Below are 25,865 nucleotides of genomic sequence, written 5' to 3'. Positions count from 1 at the left end.
TGCTTTACCATCTGGATGATTTGTTCCGTAGAATGAATATCCTCGTAGTTGAAAATTGTATTTGTTTGTGAGGTGTGTTTCCGAAAGCAGCATTACATCGATGTGATTGTCGAGTAGGAATTGAGCTAACTCAAGTTTATGTTGCGAAACGCCGTTAGCGTTCCACGTAGATATCCGTAGGAAAGCCATTATTTGGATTGTTGTGAAACCAGCATTTGAATCAATAGATTTTGGTTTCGCATTAAATCTTGCATAGTTGTGCGCATAAACGACATAAATTCCGTCAGGCTTTGTTGTAGGCTGCATATCATAGCTTCAAAGTTGCTTTTTGGCTGCTCTGTTGGTTGATGTTCTTGATATGCTGATTGCAGAAATGAGCTTCTTGAGGCAGGTGTCGCCGGTCCTGATTTTAAGGCGCTTGCGTATGTCACATTTTTGTCAACGTTAATGGGTCCTAGTGAGGATCTGGCTGCAGTCGAGAAGAAGACTTCAGGGTTTGATCTGGACGCCGTGAACTGTCCATTTTGGGTGCGGGCAGCTATTCCTTTCTGGTGGATGCGACTTTTCAGCTCCTTATAGACTGCGCTTGCGTATGTCACATTTTTGTCAACGTTAATGGGTCCTAGTGAGGATCTGGCTGCAGTCGAGAAGAAGACTTCAGGGTTTGATCTGGACGCCGTGAACTGTCCATTTTGGGTGCGGGCAGCTATTCCTTTCTGGTGGATGCGACTTTTCAGCTCCTTATAGACTGGGCATCCTCTATAATTAGCAGTGTGATTGCCACCGCAGTTGCCGCACTTTTTCGAGTTGCTGTCATCTTTGCTCGCTGGGCAGTGTGCGGAGTCATGAAGTTCTCCGCAAACTACACACACCGGGCGCAGTTTACAGTATGACCTTGTATGGCCATATTCCTGGCAGTTCGCACATTGTACCGGGCCATTGCGTTTGTGCGGTTCCTCAACTGTAATTCTGCGGTGCAGCAGGTACTGAAGATTGTATATTGGGTGCACTTCGTATTTCTTCAGGAGCTTGGTTTCTGGTTCAAGCTCAACCTTAAAGAGTGGCTGCGGCTTTCTATCCCTGTTAAGGATATTAAAGACTGTCTTGGCGCTAAAACCCTTCTCCTGTAGCGCCTTTTTTATCTCTGCAGGCGTTACTTCGGGCTCTATGCCCTTAAGTACGACTTGCAGGCCCTTGCTGCTTTTTAGCTGGTACGTGTAAAAGTTCTTTTTATTCTCGGTAAGATATTTTGATAATACTCTATAGTTATCTTCAGACTTCATTTGAACTTTTGTTTCTTGAATGTTGCCCTTTACAAGGGGTATTATGTGGAAGTTATCCTTACCAATAAGCTCAATAATTTTATTGACAAGAACATTGGAACTTTTTTCGCGTATATAGATAGGCGGAGGTTTTGGCTTCCTTTTCCCAATTTCAGTGGATTCGACCGCCTCAGCCTCATCGGCGTCTGCCAAGATTTTAAATCGGTTTGAGTTAATGGGCGTTTCTTTTGCTACTAGGCTAGCATTGCCACGGGTTATTTTGCGTTTGGGATTCAGGGGGCTCAGCTTCCTTTTGATTTGGATGTAGCGATCCATGCCAGTCTGCACAGCCGGCTTAATATAGTCATTGTTTTTGTTTTTGTTTTGGTTTTCGGGCAGCGCGGACGTATTACTATTTGCGCTGCTAGCTGATGACGTCGTTAAACGCGCTGTCGATACAGTTGCGGTTGTTGTTGTTGTTACTGTTGACGTTGTCAAAGAAATTGAGGTGCTAGTTACTGCACTCTTTGGCTGCAGAGACATCGATGGTATCGAGGGGGAGCAGGAACGCGCTCTCTCGCTCTCTACGTTTAAGAATTCGGTCAAGTTGGGGGTAATTGACCGAGCTTGATCGGAGCTTGCATGGTTTTCGGTTGCTTTAAAAGAAAAGTACGCGTTGTTTCTTTGTACTGAGAGCCGTCTCTCGTCTAGCTCACGTTGACGTTGTGTGCGAACGTCGTTTGAACTCATTGCAGTCGAGGTTGATTTAGTTTGAGTTTTAAGTGTTGTGTTTTATATTAATTAATTAATTAATTAATCAATATAAACATTAGCGATTTCATCGCAAAAAGCGTCTTTTCGCGTTATTGTAGATTTCTTAGAGCAGTCACTGCACTTTTATGATTTTATTGAATTTTTTTTTCCCGGAGCACAATAAAAAACACGTCTGCATGCGACGACTGCAATCGAAGAACCCAGAAATAACACGGTTTTTTCCGTTTAATACAAATCCCCTTTATTATGTTAAGTTTACAAAAAGGGTGAATCTCACCGGCCGCTTGGCTCAGCCGACCGACCGCTCGTCCTCCCGTCGATCCCCGATCCCCGCTCCGGGTTGGTGCCAATACACACGCCCTCCCAAAGCTTGCGCCCGGCAGGTCGTGTGGTCTTGGTGCCTGGCGCCGAAACGGCTCACGGTTCCCTTTGTTTGGACTCACGGACTCTGGTTGCGGGGCCTGTGTTGTTGCTGTTTTCTTCTTCGCTGCTCTTCTACTGCCGCTGCTCGCTCGTCATCGCTGCTGCTCCCTCGTCGTCGCCGCTTCTGTTGCTGCTCTTCCGTCGCTGCTTCTCCTTTGCGGGTGCCGTGGACCTTCGGAATCTTTGGCTCACCGAGAATGCCCTTTCGTCGTAGACGGCACCTAATCCGTGTTAACAGACCGATTGGCTCACCTCCCAGGCATACGCCGGGCAGGATATGCTTCTCGCTGCTTAGCGGCCGGATCAGGGCGCGAAGGGCCTACCTACCCCGCAGGACACACCCCTGATCGCGTTCGTCACTCGCCTCCAAACACCTGCGTGCATACGCTCCGCAGGATCTTTGGCACGCCAGACGTTTTGGCGTCGCGTCTCCTTTAACTCCAGGTGATACGCTGTACATACGCCCCAGCGCCTGGATCAGGATTCTAATGACCTTCCCGGGGTGTCCCTGCTTGGTTTCACTGTAGGGCTTGAGTTCCCGAGCTGGCTATCCCTTGCTTCACAGGATCACACCTGGTCTCATTGGTCAGGGACCGACAAGGCGTACGCCAGGCCGATCCGTCGTTATCACCAGGATACCTGTCGTGTCCGGGAATTACCTAACCCGACTCGATTTACCCTTGGGCTTCGGTTCCGCCGCGGATCCTTGATCCTGTTCCCACTTGCTCCTGACTTCTACTGTTTGACTGACTGGCGTACCGCCGCCGGACTTACCCACAGGGGGTCCTTTAGCTACTGATCGCAGATCCTTCGCACTCGCTTTAAATCCCGCACTTGAGACTGTCGGACTTACCCTCGGGGGGTCTTTCAGCATATACTCCTAATTTCTCCAAGAAACCTTTTCCGGGGTCTTTCACTCAACTCTTCCAGCTTCCCTAGAAGACTCGGTCCCGATTTGCTCCCGGGGCCCTGCTTATATAGTGCCAGAGGCGCCCGTTAATCCTTGCAAATCTCGCTTCCTACTGTTAATCCTTCGCTCCTCTACTCTATCCGTTAACTTTCTCCAATTCCCGCCGCATTTCTATCGGCGGGCTTTCTTTATTTCTTTCGCCCGGGAACGTTACGTTCCACTGTGATTCCTCCTTCTCCTTCTTTCGTGCGCGATGCCGTGCTGGTTCCTCTTGCCCCCGCTGCTGCCCCCGCATGCCGTCCGTGCTCGACGCATTGCTTCTTTTCCGTTCTTTCTAAATACATCAGCGCTGGCCCATCCGATGCTGCCGTGTTGACTTGCTTGTTTTTTTGTGTGTGGATACCCTTATCCACCTCCCCCCTTCTTCGGGTGTTGTTAGGGTCGTTCCCCTGCCATTTCTGTTTCTGCCGTTGTATATACCTTTTTTGTTTGTGCATATATATTATTTTGTTTTTTGTGCATATTAAAGGAATATGCTTCTCTTTTTTTTCCAATTGTTTTATATATTCCTATTTATTTCATATTTTATGTATTTTCATTTTTTTTCCTTTTTTTTAATGTTATGTATTTTTTCCATTTCTTTTCATATTATGTTTTTTTTTCATTTTTTTTTCTCATATATATATTTTTTCCATTGTTCTAATATATATATAGGTTTTTTTTGATATATTTTTTTTTTTCATATGTTTTTTCTAATGTAGTGATTTTTCGTGTTTTTTTTTTATTATCCTGCTTTTTGTGCCCTACGCCTGCGGTGCCGACTCCTCCACTTGGGCTTTTAGCTCACTTACGTGTGCTTTCTTCTCTTTCTTCGTGCCAACATGACGTAGCATGGCGATCACGGGCGAAATGAAATTTACCACTCTGTACGGCCCGTCGTATCTCGGCGCTAGTTTCACCGCGAAACCTTCGATTGCTTTTGACAACTGGTGCTCCTTTGCCCACACCGTGTCTTCGGGCTCCACTCCCGCCTCCTCAGATTGTAGTGCCGAGCTTGCTCCTGCGCCGCGCGGTCCATGTTTCTTCGCACCAGCTCGAACACTTCCTGTAATTTTGCTGCATTTTCTGAGGGGGTGGCTTGTGCTTCTCCTGTCCCCAATGCCCCTTTGTCGAATATCGCTTTCGGCATCCTTGGCTCTATGCCTTGGGAGATGAAGCATGGTGAGTATCCAGTAGAGTCTGACACGCTCGAGTTAACCGCCAGCATTAATTCTGGCCAGGGCTCGTCCCATGTCCTTTGGTCCTTGCCTGCAAACTGGGCGATCATCGTCTTAACCGTCCTGTTGCCCTTTCCGTAGGGCTTTCCTGCGTCGTGTACGGTGCGGTAAACGGATGACAAACTCCGAGCTCCTCGAGAAATTTTTTGAAGCTCCTACTGGTGAACTGGACACCATTGTCTGTCACCATCACCTTTGGCACCCCGTATCTAGCGATGATCCTTTCGCGGACTGCCTTCTGCAGCGTCTCCGTTGTGGCGTTCCTCATTAGGACCATTTCTGTCCATTTTGAAAACCGATCGATCATCACTAATGGCATGGTGTTTCCATGCTTGGACCTCGGCAACGGTCCCACGAAGTCCGCACATACCGTCGCCCACGGCTCCTCTGGGATCTGTGTCACCATTTTCCCTGCGGCCTGCAACTGGCTTGGTTTATATCGCATGCATGTCTCGCATTTCCTAACATAATTCCTTACATCCCTTTGCATCCTTGGCCAGAAGTACCTTGCTGCTACTTTCGCGATTGTTTTCCTTCCGCCTAGATGTACCGCTGTCGGTGCGTCGTGGTTCTCCTTCAGCACCTGTTGCCTCATGTCCATCGGCACACACGCTTCCGGCTTTATGTGGAACATCTCGGTAAATCAGGCCTGCCTCTTCAACGTATTTCGGATATTTCTGTGGGTTTTCCTTCATCTTCTTTTTCAGTGAGCCTATCCAAATGCATTCCGTGTCTTCTATTGCTGTGGCACTCGTCAGCTTCTCTACTATCGGCTGGCGGGAAAGTGCATCCGCGTCTACGTTCAGCTTGCCTTTTCTGTAGCTGATAACGTTATCGTAGTGTTGCAACTCGAAGACCATCTCGCGATCCTTCCAAGTCGGCTTTCTATATTGTTCAACCATTTCAGCGCCATGTGATCCGTGATCACGTCGAACTGGTACCCCTCCAGGTATGGCCTCATCTGCAGAATTGCCATAATATAGCTAGGCTAAGCAATAATATAGCTAGGCACTCTTTCTCAGTCGCCGAGTAATTTTTCTCCGCGCCTATTAGCGTTCGGCTGGCGTAAGCGACCGCTCGCTCGCCCTCATCAGTGTCCTGCGTCAGCACTGCACCCACACCGTAGTCGGCCCTTTGAAATGTTGCCGAGGCCGAGTGTAATCCGAATGGCATCACCATCCACTGGTAGAGACCTTTCCCTGGTACCGTAAAGGCCGTATATTTCCTGCTCTCTTCCTCCAGTGGGATTTGCCAATAGCCATCCTTCAGGTCGAGGCTGCTGAAAAATTTTGCCTCCCTCAATTGTTCCAATATGAAGTTTATCCTTGGCATAGGGATACGGGTACGCATCTTTTACTGATTTTGCGTTTATCTGCCGAAAGTCCACGCACATTCTCCACTGACCCGTCTTTTTCCTCACCATGACAATGTAGGCGCTATTGAACGGCTCGATGCATCCCTTCTCCAGCAGATCTTTCAGTTTTTCATTGATTTCCCCCTGTATTTTTGAGTTTTTTGGGTAATACCTTTGTTTTATTGGGATGTCTTTGACTTTGGCTTGCCGCCCATCGTTGACTCGGCTGCTGTTGCCTTGCGACTATCCATTGCTGGCTCGGCTGCTGTGGCTGTGGCATTTGGCGTTGCTCCTCTGGCTGCCATCTCTGCCCCCACCCCTGTCCTGGGGGACTCTGTTGCTCCGGTGGTTTCTGGTGTCGTTCTTCTTTTGGCCACCCTCTGTCTACCGTGGCGGCTTGCCTATTAAAAACCTCTTCTTCCAAGGCCAGCTCCTCGAATTCCTCTGCAAGACCCATCACCTCCTCGAGCGATGCGCATGCGTATGGCCTCATGAACATTTTTATGCGCGGCATGCAGTTCTCCACTAGCCTTTCAATGACCTCCTTTGTGGACTTTTCTAAAGCCGCGACTAGCTCACAGAGTTTGGGGTACGTTTCACCGAATTTATAAATTCGACGTGATTGCCCGAGCCCAGAAATAACACGGGTTTTTTCGTTTAATACAAATCCCCTTTATTATGTTAAGTTTACAAAAAGGGTGAATCTCACCGGCCGCTTGGCTCAGCCGACCGACCGCTCGTCCTCCCGTCGATCCCCGATCCCCGCTCCGGGTTGGTGCCAATACACACGCCCTCCCAAAGCTTGCGCCCGGCAGGTCGTGTGGTCTTGGTGCCTGGCGCCGAAACGGCTTACGGTTCCCTTTGTTTGGACTCACGGACTCTGGTTGCGGGGCCTGTGTTGTTGCTGTTTTCTTCTTCGCTGCTCTTCTACTGCCGCTGCTCGCTCGTCATCGCTGCTGCTCCCTCGTCGTCGCCGCTTCTGTTGCTGCTCTTCCGTCGCTGCTTCTCCTTTGCGGGTGCCGTGGACCTTCGGAATCTTTGGCTCACCGAGAATGCCGTTTCGTCGTGGACGGCACCTAATCCGTGTTAACAGACCGATTGGCTCACCTCCCAGGCATACGACGGGCAGGATATGCTTCTCGCTGCTTAGCGGCCGGATCAGGGCGCGAAGGGCCTACCTACCCCGCAGGACACACCCCTGATCGCGTTCGTCACTCGCCTCCAAACACCTGCGTGCATACGCTCCGCAGGATCTTTGGCACGCCAGACGTTTTGGCGTCGCGTCTCCTTTAACTCCAGGTGATACGCTGTACATACGCCCCAGCGCCTGGATCAGGATTCTAATGACCTTCCCGGGGTGTCCCTGCTTGGTTTCACTGTAGGGCTTGAGTTCCCGAGCTGGCTATCCCTTGCTTCACAGGATCACACCTGGTCTCATTGGTCAGGGACCGACAAGGCGTACGCCAGGCCGATCCGTCGTTATCACCAGGAATAACCTAACCCGACTCGATTTACCCTCGGCTTCGGTTCCGCCGCGGATCCTTGATCCTGTTCCCACTTACTCCTGACTTCTACTGTTTGACTGACTCGCGTACCGCCGCCGGACTTATCCACAGGGGGTCCTTTAGCTACTGATCGCAGATCCTTCACACTCGCTTTAAATCCCGCACTTGAGACTGTCGGACTCACCCACGGGGGGTCTTTGAGCATATACTCCTAATTTCTCCAAGGAAACTTTCCCGCTTGAATGTCAGACTTAGCCACTGGGGGTCTTTTACTCAACTCTTCCAGCTTCCCTAGAAGACTCGGTCCCGATTTGCCACCTCTCCTTTTCCGTTCTTTCTAAACACAGCAGCGCTGGCCCATCCGATGCTGCCGTGCTGACTTGCTTTTTTCCCCTCCCCCCCTTTGCTACTCCTCTTGCCATCTGTCTTGGCGTGTGGGAGATCTAATCTCCTCAGACTTCAATATAACTAAACGATCGAAAATGGCACAACTTTGCTATTTTTAAGGTAAAATAATAATTTTATTAATTTTCTTCCAAACATAGCCCTGCTCTGCTTCTTCATCTTTTACGATTTTGCTTCTAATCTCGCTCAACAGAGATTCCTATCTCTATTCTATTCTCTTTAATCTCCCCTTTTCGTTTCCCTGGTACAGTGGTTCAAGGTACGTCAATAATAAAAACAAATAATATAATTAAATTAATTATTTAATTTTTAATAATTATGGAATTTAAACTTGTCTGTGCGTTGAAGTCCTTAAATAAGACAATCTCCTCTTCCCCGCCTACCATCCACTGCTGGCGTTGTGTAAACGTTTTACACGCTAAGTGTGCCGGGTTCACGGCGTCAGTTTCAGATGTTATTTCATGTAGGTCTGTTCTCCACCTTTGCTGTGACGATTGTTGTGCTGATCAGGACGAAATGAGATCGTTCATGAGGCAGATTAAAAGTGGATTCAAGGAGTCGATTAGCGGTTTTTGTAAAATCAATGACCAACTCTGGCGCTCGATACACAGTTTAGTAGTTTTCAACTACTAAATGTGTCTCCAAAGCGTAAGAAATCCTCTTTCAGTGATGTGTTTTTAGTGATGTGGCAAATAATCTTCAGCCTACTCAGCCGACAATTATGCAGCCGCTTATATCTTAGGCCACCCTAAGGGCCGGACCTGAGAAAAATTCGACTTCCGAATATCTCGGAATTAATGAGCAATTGTCCGATATGTCCTCTGTGATCCAATAATTCAATACCCTGTAACAGTCACCAAACAGGGTAATCAAGGGGTCCGTCCAGGCCTCGGTATGAACTTATACCGCAGTATTAGTAACGGAGGCACCAAAACCCTTGCAGGTGATCCCACCATCGAAACACCATTGCCCCTGATACTTCTGAGATTGATATCTCGACTTACATCAAAGCCAAAACAAAAGCCGACATAAAGGTGGTGGATTTAAAGGTTCAAAATTTAAATATGGTGAAGAAAAGAATAACCAAACCTGTAGGTTTAAAACTCCCACATGTAACCGCCAGTGACCAACCTTCCACCTCATCTTCCTCAGTTTCAAAAAACAAATGTCTTCACTAACCATTACCTATCAGAATACTAGAGGGTTACGTAGTAAACTTCCCAAACGGTATTCTGATAGTTCTTCCTTTGCATCTCACATTATAGTCTATAAAGAAACTTGATTAAAGCCGGAGATCTTATGCGCCGAATGTTTTCCAAGTACCACTTTGTAATGTGATAGAACTCTGCGAAGGAGAGGAGGAGTGTTAATTTTTTTCGGCACAAAATTCGCTTCTTAAGAGGTAAAATCACAAGAGTTTGGTGACATTGAATTTCTTTGCATTAAAATCATTTTGTCCGGTCAATCTTTGTATGTTACCTGTTCCTACATACCACCTTCGTCCGAACCGCACACATACTGGCAACATATGTCCGCTATTCGTTTCGTCTTTGATCGTCTGTCCGATAGTGACTAGCTGATAGCTCTGAGTGACTTTAAAATCCTAGAGCTCATGTGGTCAAATGTTGAGAATTCACCGTCTTTACAGCTTAACTCCCACCACGACTTCCCTGCGGGTGTGTTAAACATGTCACTCGGGCAAATTAACTACGCTAGAAATTTTTAAGGTCGGCTGTTGAACTCATGTTTCGTTTCTGATTCTGATGGAATTGCTCTTTCCAGAAGTTTACCCCTTTCTAACCCTGAGGATCCATATCATCCCACTCTTGAGGTTTTAATTGAAAACAATAGCGTAATTGACCTTAAGTCTACACTTGAATCTCATAAAGTTCGTTTCTTCCGTAAGGCTGACTGTGAAGCCAAGCAGCCAACAGGCAGCCAATTTAAAATAATTTATAAATTCTAAAACGGAGGAGCCGCGGTGGGTTTATCAGCAGTTCCGTTTTTCTTTATTTATTCCCAGTTCGCATGCGCTTTACTGGTATTTGTAGCGCATGCGCTTTTGGGAGCTTTTTGTAGAGCTGCTGCACTCTAGCTCAACTTACATTTGTGCGCGTTCCCCGCCTCTCTCCCTGGCCAAAGAAATGATCAAAAATGGATTGTTCTGAGTTTCTATTGCTAAGCTTTCGTTTACTTGTATTTTTGGCACTGATTTGAGCGGCTGCGAGTTTGTTGGTTAGATTGAAACCTCAAATAAAAAGATTAAAAATTTATTGAAATTCAATCGTGAAATGGTCTATTTATTTGGCCGCTATTAAAAAATATTAATAGCTTCACATTTGGTGACCCCGACGTGATTTAATCCCGGTTGATTTTTGTGATCAACATTAAAAGTGCAACTAAAACGCCGTTGTTTTTGTTGTCACAGTGTTGAATTTTAATTTAATTGCACAATGGGGGGAGCTGATGCTACTGAAACTGCTACATCAAGCTGTGAGAGGATGCTGCGAAGACGCGCAAAGGTGACATGCCAGGAAATGGAGGTCCTGCATCGGAATGTCAAGGCTGCCGTGCAGACCGACGATTCTACCAAGCAAGCTAGGATTCTAGGACAAGCAAGCTAGCACGGCTGCGCGCACGGAAGATGGAAAACGAGGAATCACCGTGAAACGTAAAGGAGAAAGAGGAATCACCGTGCAACGTAACGGTACCGGGCGAACAGTCTCCTCCGCGCTCAAATGTCTTAGGAGAGAGCGGTGATAGCGGGCAATGGAGCGGCCCACTACAGCGCAGCTGTGTTTAGAAAAATGCAGAAACACAGAATTGCATTTGAAAAAGCCAAAAAGGGGTGGGCGCGGGGGTATCTGGACATAGTGCGATGACCTGCATAATAACAGTGTTTATCGAGATTATTTTATCTCGTCGCGAAAAACGAAAGGAAACAAAGGTGGCTGTAGAATTAAATTAAATTGCAAAAAAAAACGAACGAAACGAAAATGCGTGCACTCTTCGACGTTGTAAATTCGATTATATTCATATTAACAAAACCTTAAGCCTAGCTTATCTAGTGCGGCGAAGCGGGGCGAATTCATGGGAGAGCGCAAGTGAGAGCTTCACTTGCGCTCCCGCTCCGCCCTAAACTAACTTATACTAGACTTCATAAAATTCCACGTATTATCTACATCTAATTATACACCGGCCCCGTTGAAGGCCTTCCTTAGGCTTCAACTATTGGCAACCTTGCCAGCTTGTGGACTGCTCTCCGAAATACTGCTCTTCTACTCGTCCTGACGTCGGCGACCCTGACCCTTCCGTCCGCGCCGGCGTGAGTCTCGACGACCCTGGCGGTGATCCACTGCTGGGGCGGCTGGTTTCCTCGGCGACCAGCACCAGATCGCCCTTCCTGGCGTCCTCCTGCTCCCGCTGCCACTACGACCGCGCCCGATCCCGGGAGTACGTAGGCCCAAGACGTACTCCCGGGACCAACGCTGCCAAAACATTTGCTTGATTGACGAGACAAGCCGCCATCGCCGCAAGCACGTTAGACCCTGCTGGTCCGGGGTCCGCGGTGCTGGTGGGGCGATGAGCGGCCCGCCTGTCAACAGGTGCCCGGGAGTCAACGCCTCGCCGTCGCTTGGGTCCTGACTGAGGGCGCCCAGGGGCCTCGAGTTCAGGACGGCCTCGACTCCAACGAGGACGGTCTGCAGCTCCTCTGCGGTCAACTTTGCGCTGCCCACTGCTCGTAGGAGTAGGTGTTTTGCAGACTTCACACCTGCCTCCCATAGTCCGCCCATGTGCGGAGCCCGCGGCGGTATGAACGCAAATACGCATCCTTTTTTTGATGCGTATTGTCGCAGCTCGTCCGCTTCGCTCTCGATCTGGTGCCGCAGTGCCGCGAAGTGGCGACTCGCTCCGACGAAGTTCGTCGCGTTGTCGCAGTGCACGGTCTGCGGACATCCTCGGCGCCCAACGAACCTTTGAAAAGCCAATAGAAAGGAATAGTTGACAGATCGGAAACTACTTCTAAATATACTGCTTTAGACGAAAAACAAACAAACAAGGCAATGTAGGACTTGTATGGTGGCCTACCACGAATTTTCAAGGTCGTCTCAATAGGGCCACAGAAATCCACGCCACATATGGAAAATGGGCGGAGAGCACGAACTCGATCTAAGGGTAAATCTCCCATGATTTGAGTCATCAGATGAGGCTTGCATTTAAAACAGCGTATGCATGACCGCACTATCTGACTGCAGACTTCCTGCGCGTTTACTATCCAAACGCGCTGTCGCAAGAGACTCACTAGTGCTCGTGGACCCACATGAAAATTCGACTCGTGCAAGTATCGGACGTAGCTCTGAACAAATTGCGAGCGCTTCGTCAACAATACTGGAAACTTGGCATCGTACGAAATAGGAGCATTAGCTAGTCGCCCCCCGACCCGCAACAACGAAAAGGTAAGCCCAGCCTGAGAGGTTTCATGGACAAACGGACTTAGCTTCTGTAGGCTTGGGCTAACAACAAGATTTTTTCTAACATTTTTAATTTCCTCTTGATACTCGTGCTCTTGGACTATCTGGACAATTTCATTAAACGCGTCTCGATATTCGACAGGGGAAGGTACAAGTTAAAAAGATTTTATTAATATTCTTTAAAAAAAAGAAATTAATCTTTTTCACGTTTTGTTTATTTGAGTATATGATTAGAACTGACAATTGTGATTCTTATAATTAATAATTACACCTATGCGTTGCTCCGTCGCTGCCGCGATCTCGGTCGCGGTTGCTGCTGCTGCTGGCGTCCCTCGATGTCATTGGTAGCTGATGTTGTTGCTGTAGCTTAAGTCCATATCTTCATTGCTGATTGGTCAATGCAAGTGCATTGTGTTGTTGGTGGATGCACTTGCCATTAAGTTCAGTGAGCTTTGCCAAATATTTGGGTGTTTTCTTTCTTTTGGCTTTCCCACGATCGCAAGCATAATCAATGCTTACTCAGCGCACGTGTCTTTCGATCCGTGTGACCCTTATTGGTGCCACGGCATCATATTGCATCCGGTGCACGGTGCACTCAATGCGTTTATGTAAGCTCTTTTGCAGTTGTTATTGAGACTTAGCGTTTTATTAATATTATCTAGTGTTTGACATTTTGGGTGTTAACTCTTCCCCCCCTTAAACGCGGGCGTCCTCGTTCGCAACGTAGAAGAGAACAGGGTTAAGTGGGGTTGGATCCGCCGGTGTTTTTGTCGTTTTCGGGGCGGCTTCTTTTGGTCTGCACCTTCTAACTAGCATTATGATCAGACTTACGATCATTATGAGCAGGATAGTGGCTGACGTATAATTCACGGAAGCCTCGATTGTCTTCTCTTCTTTAATTTTTTCCAGAATCTTAGTGTTGGGACTTGTGCCAGCTCAAAAATCATAATTATTTCTATTTCTATTCTCTCAGTGTAACCAGCCGCAGCGGTCCACTAATTGCCCGTTATCAGCTGCTCCATATTCTTTGTTTCTCCCAGATTCGCATGCGCTTTGTTGTTCTTTTGTAGCGCATGCAGTTTGGGAGCTTTGGTGGAGCTTCTGCGCAAGCTCTTAGGTTTTAGCACTTGTAATTCGGCATTGTTGGGATCGGCCGCTGCCGTTGTTTTGGGGTTAAATTGACCCAATAAAATTATTGAAATTAAATTGTGGATTCTTTATTAATTCGGTCGCTATCAAAACGCTGATAGCTCAACACTTAGTGTTATTTATGTTTAATTCTTTGATTAATTGAAGGGAGAGAACTTCGTTAATTTTAGGGTTTACCGCTGATAGTTGGAATAGCGGAGGTTCGGGGTCTACCACAGTGACCTCTTCCGTTCTGTAGATGTTTTCGCCGATCTGTACCGTGGAGTTCCTGTGTTGGATGATGAAGGATCCTTGAAGATTAAGGTTCTTTCCGTCCAAAGACACCATTCCGTTAAAGTCGTTCAGCATCAGTGTTTCTGGTAGTAATTCCTCAAAATTAGGCACATGTTGGCTGTTGATTGCCTTGCATTCCGGTGGTCTTAGGTTTAATAGAGCGCTTACGCAAGTGTCGTTGCTTAAGTCTAACAGTTTATCCTTAACACAAATGGTTCTATCATTATGCGATTCACATGGTTTTGATATCGCGAATAGTTCCTTCTTACATTCTAACAGGTTTTCATATTTTATGTCATATATTATATGGGCTTTTTTTACTGCTTTGACTAATGGGGTTCTACAGATTTCATTACTTATTATTGGGATACTTATGATATACAGAAGAGCTTCATTATTCGATGCAAGTTTGACTTTTGAAAATTCTAGTAATTCTTCCATATTAATAAACAGGTTATTTCCTTTATTAAAAATTTGTTCTAAAATATTGTTTTCTATTGTTGAGAATATAAAAGAGTTTATAATATTTGTTTTGGCCCAAGTTATTGCATGTAGTATATTAGATATTTCTTCTTTTACTATTTGAATTCTATATCTGAGGATATTTGCATCTTCATTAATTATTTCGTTTGAATTTTTAGTTATTTTTAAAATGGCATTCGTTACGTTACTTATTTGATTAATTTTTTCACTTAATTTTTTATTTATTATGACCTGCTTATTATTATTTTCTAATTGTCCGTTTATTTTGTTCTTTAGTATTTCATGATCATGGTGGTCCGGTGTTCCTGCCAACCATTTCCATGCCGTTCCTAGGATTTCTATTGCTCTTTTTTGTCTATTGCTTGTTTTTAGTTTGAGAAGGTTTTGTTTTATCTGATTTAATTCGTAAGACAGGTAGGGGTATAGATGGTGTGATGGTGTGAGGCTGTTTAGTCCTTTGTTAAGTTCGTCAAATGTATTGTCGTATTCTTTTAGGTCGAATGTATGGATGATTTTGAATGTTCCCTCTTGTTTGGCCGCAAGTCCAGTCTCAAGTGAGATCACTTGTGAATTTGAATAATCAAGGACCGTGGACAGGCTGAGGCAAGTTGGTATGAATAGTCTGAAAGTTAGTTTCTGATGTTATTCTTGTGTATTATTTTACCGGATTGAGTTTTTATTGTAGTGTTATTATTTTCTTTGACTGTTTCTTTTTTATAGCGTGGGGTAAGTTTGGTGCCTAGTCTTTTGTCGATTTTTACGTGAATTGTATATCCTGTCTCGTATTGTTTTGGCTGTATTTTATCCTGATTATGGTATTCTAAGTCGGCTACCTGTTTTTTTTTATTTTTTCCCTGATTTCGGTCCGCTGTTTCTCTATGTCTTCTGTTGTGTTCGGAGTGGACCTCCTGAAAAACACCTCAACTGGTTTTTCCTCTATTACTGAATGGATAGACCCATTATATTCTTCGACTGATTTGAAAATTAGGTCTTCGAATGTCATACTCCCGTTGTCTTTTTTAATGCATCTCATGATTTCTGAAAGTGTTGAATGAAATCGTTCTACCTGACCATTACTGGTTGAAGCGTATGGGGCTGTTGTATGGACTGATATTTTAAGTTGATCTTCTAAGAGGAATCGAATCGCTGCAGAGTTTAAAGCGCGTTCGTTGTCCATTACTACCCACTTGGGCATGCCGAATGCTATCAGCATTTCTCTCAAAGGCGCTTTAATGTCCTCGGAGGCCCTTGATTTTAATATTTTGATTTGGGCGTATTTTGAGAACTTGTCTAGACCAGTTAGAATATTATTTTTTTCTGTAATATAAATGTCTATATGGATGATTTCTCCTGGGTACTTAGGGATGGGAGTTGGTTGGATTGCCCCCTTCGGTGGGTGTCTATCGTATTTGGATTCTCTACATGTTTGACAGGATTGGACTATTGCCTGAATTTTCTTTTGAGCTTGTGGGAAGAAGTATTTTTTAAGAATTTGTATTTTGTTTTCTTTTGCGTCTCTGTGTGCCCTTTTGTGTTCTAATGTAATGATCTGATTCTGGGTTGTTTCTGATGGTACATCTTCAACTTGATTACTAGTAAACCTAACTTTGTAAGACTTGAAGTGCGTAGGATAAATAGTTTGAATTTTTCCCATTATTTCTTCTGAAGTGTAGATACCATTGATAATTCTGGGATCTAATCGGGCTCGGAGGAACTTTCGTCGCTGTGGATTGTAGAGTCTGAATGGATTGAATTAACTTCTGGTCGGGCTCTGGATAGGGCGTCTGCTACTACGTTAGCTACACCGGGCTTGTATTTAATTTTTGGGCTGTATTCACCAATAATGTCCCTCCAGCGTTTTAGCTTGGCATTGTGGTTATTTGCACTATTTGAAAAGGTCAGAGGTTGGTGGTCTGTATAAATTGTCACTTTCGAATATCCGTACAGATAATGTCTTAAGCTTTGGAGAGCCCATACGATGGCTAACATTTCCCTTTCGTTCGTTGCGTAATTTTCCTCGGTTTTCGAGAGGATACGGGATATGAATGTTATTGGTCTATGGTTCTGTTCTAAAACGGCTCCTATGGCAAAATTTGATGCGTCTGTGGTCAATTGGAATTCCTTCGTGAAGTCTGGGTACGCTAATGTTACATCCCTAGATATAAGTGTGTTTTTAAGTTTTTCGAATGCACCCGTTGCCTCTTTGTCTAGGTTAATAGCTATTCTGCTTGACTTGTATTTGGATACGCGTCCTTCTTCTCCCCTTAAAAGGGCAGTTAAAGGTTTGGCAATCTTCGCATAATCTTTAATAAATCTCCTATAATAGCCTGTCATTCCTAGAAATGATCGAAGTTCCTTTAGTGTTTTAGGTATTGGGAAGTTTTTAATTGTCTTGATTTTTTCGATGTTGGTTTTAACTCCCTCTTCTGAAATCGTGTATCCCAGAAAATCAACTTCTTTTTTGAAAAAGTGGCATTTGTCGATTTGTATCCTCATATTGGCTTTTTGTAATGTTAGAAACACTTTGTTCAAGTTTTCGGCATGGTCGTTTTCTGTTTTGCTGAAAACAATGATGTCGTCGACGTAAACATAACAGATTTTTCCTATGTGTTCTCGCAAAATGTCATCTATAGCTCTTTGAAATATGGCTGGTGAATTTTTTAATCCAAATGGTAATCTGGTAAATTCGTATTTGCCTCCATTTACCGCGAATGCAGTTTTTTCCATGTCTGACTCTTTAAGTGGTATTTGATGAAATCCACTTTTTAAGTATAGTACTGAGAAGAATCTGTTGTTTCCTAATTTTCTCTTCAATGTCTTTTTCCGTCAGTAGTTTCGAACTAGTCCTTACAGAGGACGAAGGTCCTGCAAGATTTCCCATCCTATCTACTAAGTCCTGTTCAGTCATTTTAATGAGGTTTTTAATGGATGATCGTTAGTAGTCTTATGAGGGTTAGTTGTTTGGATGTCAGACGAATTTAATTTAATTTTTTCTAAAAATTCTAGTTTAGATCTTCGTAAGGTTTCAATTGGAGCATTAATTTGTATGATTTGATTGGGATTTCCTTAAACTTAATTTTTATATCCTTTTTAATATTATTCTTAAAATTTTTCTTGTTTAATTTCTTGATGAGGTTTTCCTCTTATTTTTGATTTGAACTATTAATTTTTTGTTCGTGTTTTACTCAAGGTTTCTTAGGGTTTTTTATGTTTTCAATTATTTTTTAACTAGCTTACATTAAAATCATTTCGGCGTGCTATCGTGACGATAGGTTCGGCTGATTCCTTTTTGTCCCACGCAGCAACGATTCCTCCTGTGTGTGGGTCTACTACGGAGCCTCCTCTATACCTAGATCACGTTCCCTCTGAACGGGTACTGAAGGGATCACGGCGATAAAAGTTGGAGCCTGGTTTTTCCGCTAGGAACAATTCCTTTAGGAGTGCGTTGTAGCGTTTCTTTCTAACGGCACTTTTGCACTTCCAAATCGCGGTGTTTGGCGTTTCTTAATTAGTTAAAGATATCGCCGAACGTCGGGATTTTTTTACCGATCTGAACGAGATTCGGAACTTGTATCCTTTCGCGGTTTTTCACCAGGTCCCTGCTCGGGCGCCAGTTAAAAAGATTTTATTAATATTCTTTAAAAAAAAGAAATTAATCTTTTTCACGTTTTGTTTATTTGAGTATATGATTAGAACTGACAATTGTGATTCTTATAATTAATAATTACACCTATGCGTTGCTCCGTCGCTGCCGCGATCTCGGTCGCGGTTGCTGCTGCTGCTGGCGTCCCTCGATGTCATTGGTAGCTGATGTTGTTGCTGTAGCTTAAGTCCATATCTTCATTGCTGATTGGTCAATGCAAGTGCAATGTGTTGTTGGTGGATGCACTTGCCATTAAGTTCAGTGAGCTTTGCCAAATATTTGGGTGTTTTCTTTCTTTTGGCTTTCCCACGATCGCAAGCATAATCAATGCTTACTCAGCGCACGTGTCTTTCGATCCGTGTGACCCTTATTGGTGCCACGGCATCATATTGCATCCGGTGCACGGTGCACTCAATGCGTTTATGTAAGCTCTTTTGCAGTTGTTATTGAGACTTAGCGTTTTATTAATATTATGTAGTGTTTGACATTTTGGGTGTTAACTTGCATTATCAGAAGGAACTACTACTTTTTTACACTTCTTTATAAAGCGGACCATGTAAACGAACACTCGCAGCAGTTTTAAGTGAGAGGAAAATCCTTCTATCACTTCCAACAAATATGAGGTAGAGACCATTGCAGTCAGTCCGACCGCACTCTTCTTTGCTTCTATCTGCAAAATCTCTGGTGACGGATCAAACCGAGGGCTCGTTGGCCACTTATCTTCCGGCTCCGTTAAAAACGATGGACCTGTGAACCAAATTGATTCTATCGTTTCCTTTACGTCTCCACCTCTTGACACAATATCTGGCGGGTTCTGTTTAGTTGGTACATGCCGCCACGTGCTATCCTCTGACCACTCTTGAATCTCAGCAACTCTATTTGATACGAACGTTGACAACGACGATGGATGGGAACGAATCCAATGAAGGCAAACTTCCGAATCTGACCAATATACACTTCGTTCGATCGGTGCTTTGATAAGAGGTTTTATTTTGCGACAGAGGTCCGCGAGAAGGTGAGCGGCACATAACTCAAGACGGGGAAGCGTCTTTGTCTTGAGCGGCGCTACTTTCGACTTTGCTGTCAACAATGAGACTTTACTACCTTCTGCAGATTTGCAACGGATATAGACGCAGGCTCCATAGGCTCTCATCGATGCGTCAGAAAAGGCATGAATTTCAATTGGTGACATTGGCTCACTCATCACAAATCTCGGCATTGAGATCTCTTCTAACTGTGACAAGGCAAGCTGAATCTTGTTCCATGCGGTTTCCAAATGCAGTGGAATGGACTCATCCCAATCTAGCTTATTGAGCCAAAGTTCCTGTAACAGGATCTTTCCTTTAATAAGGATCGGGCTTAATAAGCCAAGAGGGTCGAAAAGCTTTGACGTCACCGAAAGAATATTCCGCTTAGTCGCCCTTTGACCCATGACTGACATATCAATTTCGAATTTAAATACATCATCTTTAGGAACCCAAACGATTCCTAATGTTTTTGTCAGCTCTGAGTCCGAAAGTGTTATTGGCTTAACCGTGCTCTCGGATGCAGTAACTTCAGGCGAGTTTGAAAACCACTTGCTCAATTCAAACCCAGCGTTTTGAAGAACCTGAGTTACTTCAGACTTAATTGTCTGTAGCTCCTCCACGCAACCAGCACCCGTTAACATGTCGTCGACGTAAAAGTCAGACCCAATAACTTTAGCAGCTCGAGGGAATGTATTTTTCGCGGATTCACTCAACCTCTTCAAACACCTTATGGCCAGGAATGGGGCTGATGCAGTGCCATACGTAACGGTGATGAGCTTGCACAACTTCAAGGGCTCAGACGGGTCTTTTCTCCACACTATCAACTGGTATCGTCGATCTGCTTCATTTACCATCACTTGACGATACATCTTTTTTATGTCGGCTACCAGAGCGAATTTGTTTAGCCGAAATCTAAGAAGAGTTGAGTAAAGCTCTTCCTGAATTGTTGGACCCACCATCAACAACTCATTTAAACACTTTTGTGTGGATGTCTTGCAGGACGCATCGAAAACGACTCGAAGTTTGGTCGTTGTACTTTGCGGCCGCAAGACACACTGGTGGGGTATGACGTAGTGTGGAGAAGCAAGAACGTCATTGCTTGCAGGGGACATATGGCCTAGGGATTCGTATTCTTCCATAAATTCTAAATACATTTTCTTTAAGTTCGGATCTCGAGATAATCTTCTCTCGAGCGACAGGAATCGGCGTTTGGCTATCTCGAATGAATTGCCCAAAACGCTTGGACCCGACTTAAATGGAAGTTTAACTTCAAATCGACCTGAAGGCAGTATTCTTGTAGTCTTCCGATAATGTTCCTCACATAGCTCTTGTTCTGGCGACAACATCTTTTTAGAAGAAGGAACTTCTTCCAACGACCAAAATTTTTTCAAGTTTTTGTCTATTGACTCTAATACTTCCTCTTGGCAATTCAGACTAGAGACTGGCTGTGGAGGAGTTGAGGAATTTGCCAGATATTTTCCCGATACTATCCACCCAAGGAGAGTTTTTTGAAGGATGGGATGGTTCGGACCTTGTTTTATTTGGCCAACGGACAACAGTTCGAAAAATGACTCAGCTCCAATTAGCATATCTATCCGCTGAGGTTTGTAAAAATATGGGTCTGCTAACGGCAAGTTCTTTGGTAGGGTCCAATCTTTCACGTTCACCGACTGGTCAGGGTGATAGCCTGAAATGGTTTTCAAAACCCAAAAGTCGAACGGAAACTCGCTACCATTGACTCTCGACTTCACCACGGTGTGTATCTTTTTCTTGACTTGTGAATTAGTTTGACCAATTCCAAGCAAGTTGATGCACGATTCCTCCCTACGGATCTGTAAGCGTTGAGCAAGATCTTCGGTAATAAAATTCATTTGTGACCCTGAGTCAAGTAATGCTCGGGCCAAGATGTGCTCACCATTTTTTGTGCGAACGCTTACGATCGACGTTGCTAACAAAACCCTTTCTACAGACGACGCATGCAAAGCATGTGAAGTAGAAGGGCCATCATTCGTTAACTCTGGAGGAGGATTTTGTGTGGGTGGTGGTAATGCTAAGCTATTTTCGGTCACTGTGAATCGGTGCAGAAGTTTATGGTGCGATCTTGAACAGATTTGGCCCCTGGTCGATTTACAATTCGCTACCGTGTGACCTTTTCGCAGACAATTCAAACATAGGGAGGCTGACTTAACAAACTCAAACCTTTGCATTACAGCAAGGCGAGCGAACGGACTACACTGGGCCAAAAAATGGTTGTTCGCGTTACAATAACTGCAAGCTGGTTTGGCGTTGGTAGAAGAACAAGCCAACGAAGTTCTATTTAGTTGCTTGCCGAACCCAGTTCTTTCTTGTTTTGGTTTGCCAGTCTCTTCAGCGGACAGATGCTGGTATCTACGATTTAGTATTTTTTCGAAATCGGACCACAGCGGCAATTCCTCATAATCCAGTGACTCTTCCCATTTTTGCTTGGTCACTGGATCCACTCTACTCAAAACTAAATGAATAATCATTGAGTTTGCAATTTTAGTATCATCTCCTATGGATAATAGTGACCCATAAATTGATGATACAGTGTCGATGAGACCCCTCAACGACGACGCAGACGGCTGGGAAATTTTCGGAAGGCTGAACAGTTGACGTATTTGGTTCGCAAAGATGAGACATTCGTTATCATAAACTCTCTTTAGACTAGCGATAGCTTTGTCGTAATTACTCTCGGTGACCTGGAATGCCTTGACAGTTCCTAAGGCTTCACCAGAGAGGCAAGAAATTAAATGAATAAATTTCTCGATAACTGGAATGTTCACATCTTTGTCAACTAATGTCTCGAAAAGACTTATGAAATTTTTGAAATCCGAATAATTTCCACTGAATTTTGGCAATGCCAAACTAGGAAGTCGAGCTCGAGTTGGGGCTGCAGAAATTGCAGTAGCTGAACGGGAGTCTTCAGCTGAATTAAAGGCATTACATAAGGACATGATCCTTGCCTTGGTAGTTGTTCCTAATTCTTCCAACTCGGCTCCGAAATCATCCAATTCATCTATTTGCTCGATCTGGTCTTGCAACTCATTTGCTTTAGAAATTGCCTCATCTAAAACCTGAAGCCTGCACTCTAGCTCGGTTTTATTTAGAGGAAGTGATCCATCTTCCAAACGTTCCTCCAACCGGCGAATGCTTTTAACTTTGACATTTAATCTTCTTTTTAAGCCAATAAGAGTCGTGGAATTAAGTTTTTGTTTAGTACTTTCCATTTTAAAAAAACTTGTTTTTTCAATACAAAAACGAAAACAATGCAAATTTAAGATTTAATAATTTATTTAAAATTTTTTATTAATTTTAAAATAATAATATTAACAATTTATTAAATTTTTATTTATTAAATTTTTCTAAAATTTATTTAAAAATTTATTGAATTTAATTCAACAACAAGAAAATGCGAAAACGAAAATAATTAATTAATCTTATTTAAATATAATAAATAATTTATTAAATTTAACCAAATCTAAATTGATTAATTAATTGATAACGAATTATTGATAGTCGAGGCACAGAGTATCCAAAAAAATAGTTGGTCGCCAATGACACCGAAACCAATATGCTCGACCAAATTGTAGGGGAGCGCGTCACTTGGCGGACCGGTAAACTATACCACTAACCATACAACATATAGACTTCTCATTTCATACAACGAAAATGGACGCAAAAATTTCTTGCGACAGGCCCCCGGAGGCCCCAGAGAGAATCTTACTCTCATTCTTACGCTCATAATCTCATTTAACTTTTTTGGTTGTTCAGTCGCAGAGAGGCGCATCAACAAGAAGGTTCTTCTGCGGTTTAACCGATCTTTATATGTATGCGTGCTCACACATTCACACACACGGTTTCATGTGTGCGTTGGATTTCGTTTTGAAACCAGCTAAAATTTTTGATTTTTGTAACTTTACAGGCATGCTACCCTAAGAAAATGGGAGTTATCATTATTATATACCTGTGAAAAAATTTTATTATATTTTATATTATATATTTTTATATATCATACTTTTTATACATATTTAGGAATACGATTAGATGGCAGCAGTAAAATGCTTCACATATATATTTACGAAATTAGGTATTTACTGTTGTTACTGTTGTTATTTTTAAACGGATGGTTCTTGCATACCCTACTGATGCCCACGGAAACAAAAAATCAGCTGTTTTTGTTTATTCTCACTCCACAAAAATCATCTATCGGAAGGGTATGGAACACCATCCGCTGGCAGAACTACAACAACTTAAAAGCAATCGACTGAAATATACCCTGTTTCTACCTTAATATATAAATTTTAATGCATTCGTTGACATATGCATATATATACATATGAAAAACATTTTACAGATACCACTTAATCGTATTCCATAACAAATATAAAATATAGGTTGAAATATTAATATATAAAACATATTTTTTTCATCATTAGCGTATAATGTATATCCCAATTTTCTTAGGGTAGCATGCCTGTAAAGTTACAAAAATCAAAAATTTTAGCTGGTTTCAAAACGAAATCCAACGCACACATGAAACCGTGTGTGTGAATGTGTGAGCACGCATACATATAAAGATCGGTTAAACCGCAGAAGAACCTTCTTGATGATGCGCCTCTCTGCGACTGAACAACCAAAAAAGTTAAATGAGATTATGAGCGTAAAAATGAGCGTAAGAATGAGAGTAAGATTCTCTTTGGGGCCTCCGGGGGCCTGTCGCAAGAAATTTTTGCGTCCATTTTCGTTGTATGAAATGAGAAGTCTATATGTTGTATGGTTAGTGACTATACGCTCCAAAAAGTGCATATACATACATACATAGAGCAGCGGATGACGGTGGGAAACGAAATCGAGAATATTATCGCTGCATCTATTTGTATGTATGTAAACCAAATATATATGCACCTTTATTTTATCTGTAATAATTAAAATAATTTTTGGCTGCACTTTAGTATTTATTTGGAAGATTTGTAAATTCGAGAACGAGGGGTAGGGGGCGACAGTGATTGCAAATAATATAAATATTCTCTTTTTTATTTTATCCACAGGCAGTACATTTAGGTTCGCACATATATTTATAATAACATTTTTAGAATTTTTATATATGTTGTTATTTATTTTTGCTCTACTATTTTTTTTACGTACGTATGCGCCAAGAATTGAAAAGAGGGTGCAATATTCCAGCACAAGACGGATTTTAATTTGTCTTATCTCAACTTTCAATTTTTTGCAGAAATACCTGGGGTTCTGCTTTCGGCCAAAATGTTTATCGAGATTATTTTATCTCGTCGCGAAAAACAAAAGGAAACAAAGGTGGCTGTAGAATTAAATTAAATTGCAACAAAAAACGAACGAAACGAAAATGCGTGCACTCTTCGACGTTGTAAATTCGATTATATTCATATTAACAAAACCTTTAGCCTAGCTTATCTAGTGCGGCGAAGCGGGGCGAATTCATGGGAGAACGCAAGTGAGAGCTTCACTTGCGCTCCCGCTCCGCCCTAAACTAACTTATACTAGACTTCATAAAATTCCACGTATTATCTACATCTAATTATACAAACAGTATAAACCGTCCAAGCTTGGCAAAGGGGGGCAACAAAGAGATCTCGCCAATGGAAATGCGATGGGAAGTGGAGAAAGGATTAACGGCGAGAACAGAGGAACAAAGGCTTAAAGCAGGAAGCGAGATTGGCAAGGATTAACGGGCGCCTCAGGCGCTATATAAGGAGGGCCACTGGAGTGAATCGAGGCCGAGTCTTCTAGGGAAGCTGGAAGAGTTAAGTGAAAGACCCCGTGGGTAAGTCTAACATTCAAGCGAGAAAGTTTCCTTGGAGGAATTAGGAGTATAGGCTGAAGGACCCCCCGTGGGTAGGTCCGACAGTCTCAAGTGCGAGACTTAAAGGCAGTGCGCAAGGATCTGCGATCCGTGGCTTAAGGACTCCCTGTGGGTAAGCCCGGCGCCTGTAAGCGAGTCATCGAAGGAGAAGAAATCAAGGAGCAAGTGGGAAAAGGATCAAGGATTCGCGGCGAAACTGAAGCCCAAGCGTAAACCGAGTCGGGTTGGATTATTCCCGACAGGAATCCTGGTGTCATAACAATAACCACGAATCGGCCTGGCGGACGCCTTGTCGATTCCTGACCGTTACGACCGGGTGTGATTCAGTAAAGCGAGGGTTAGCCAGCTCGGGAACTCAAGCCCAACAGTGAAACCAAACAGGGACACCCCGATCAAGCCAGGAGACTCCTGATCCAGGCGCTAGGGCGTACGCACAGAGTATCACCTGGAGTTAAAGGAGACGCCACGCCAAACCTCTGATCAGCCAAAGACCGTGGGGAGCGTAAGCACACAACCGGGGGCGTGTCCTGTGAGGTAGGCAGCCCTTCGTGCCCTGATCCGGCCACCAGGCACCAAGAAGCGTATGCCGCCCGGCGTATGCCAGGGAGGTGAGCCTATTGGTCTGCTAACACGTATTGGGTGCCGGCCACGGCGAAAGGGCATTCCCAGTGAGCCAAGGCTATCGACGATCCATGGCGCCCACAGAAGAAAAGAAGCGACAACGAGAAGATCAACGGCGACAGGAGCAGCGACGACGACAGGAGCAGCGACGACGACAGGAGCAGCGACGACGACAGGGGAGCAATAGGAGCAGCGACAGCGGCAGGAGAGGGGCAGCATAGACCCCGCAACAGGAACACGTAAGTCCAAACGAAGGTAACCGTGCCGAACTGGTGCCAGGCACCAAGACCACACGTCCTGCTGGGCGAAAGCTTTGGGGGGCGTGTGTATTGGCACCAACGGTCAATCGGCAGTGCCGAGCAGCCGGTGGATTCACCCTTTGTAATCATTATTGTTGTCTTGTCTCATGCGGAGTTGCCTTAAACG

General features: G+C 44.1%; 1 protein-coding gene across 7 annotated transcripts in view; it reads left to right on the top strand.

Annotated features, from left to right (window-relative positions):
• Positions 1–25,865, top strand: part of LOC26514435 (Down syndrome cell adhesion molecule-like protein Dscam2) — a 1,172,063-nt gene that overhangs the window by 373,400 nt on the left and 772,798 nt on the right. The window lies entirely within an intron of this gene.

Source organism: Drosophila ananassae, chromosome 3L (genome assembly GCF_017639315.1).
Source record: "Drosophila ananassae strain 14024-0371.13 chromosome 3L, ASM1763931v2, whole genome shotgun sequence".
In the NCBI taxonomy this organism is placed as follows: domain Eukaryota; kingdom Metazoa; phylum Arthropoda; class Insecta; order Diptera; family Drosophilidae; genus Drosophila; species Drosophila ananassae.
The sequence above is the reverse complement of the archived record's forward strand: the minus strand, read 5'-3'. Positions and strand labels throughout refer to the sequence as shown.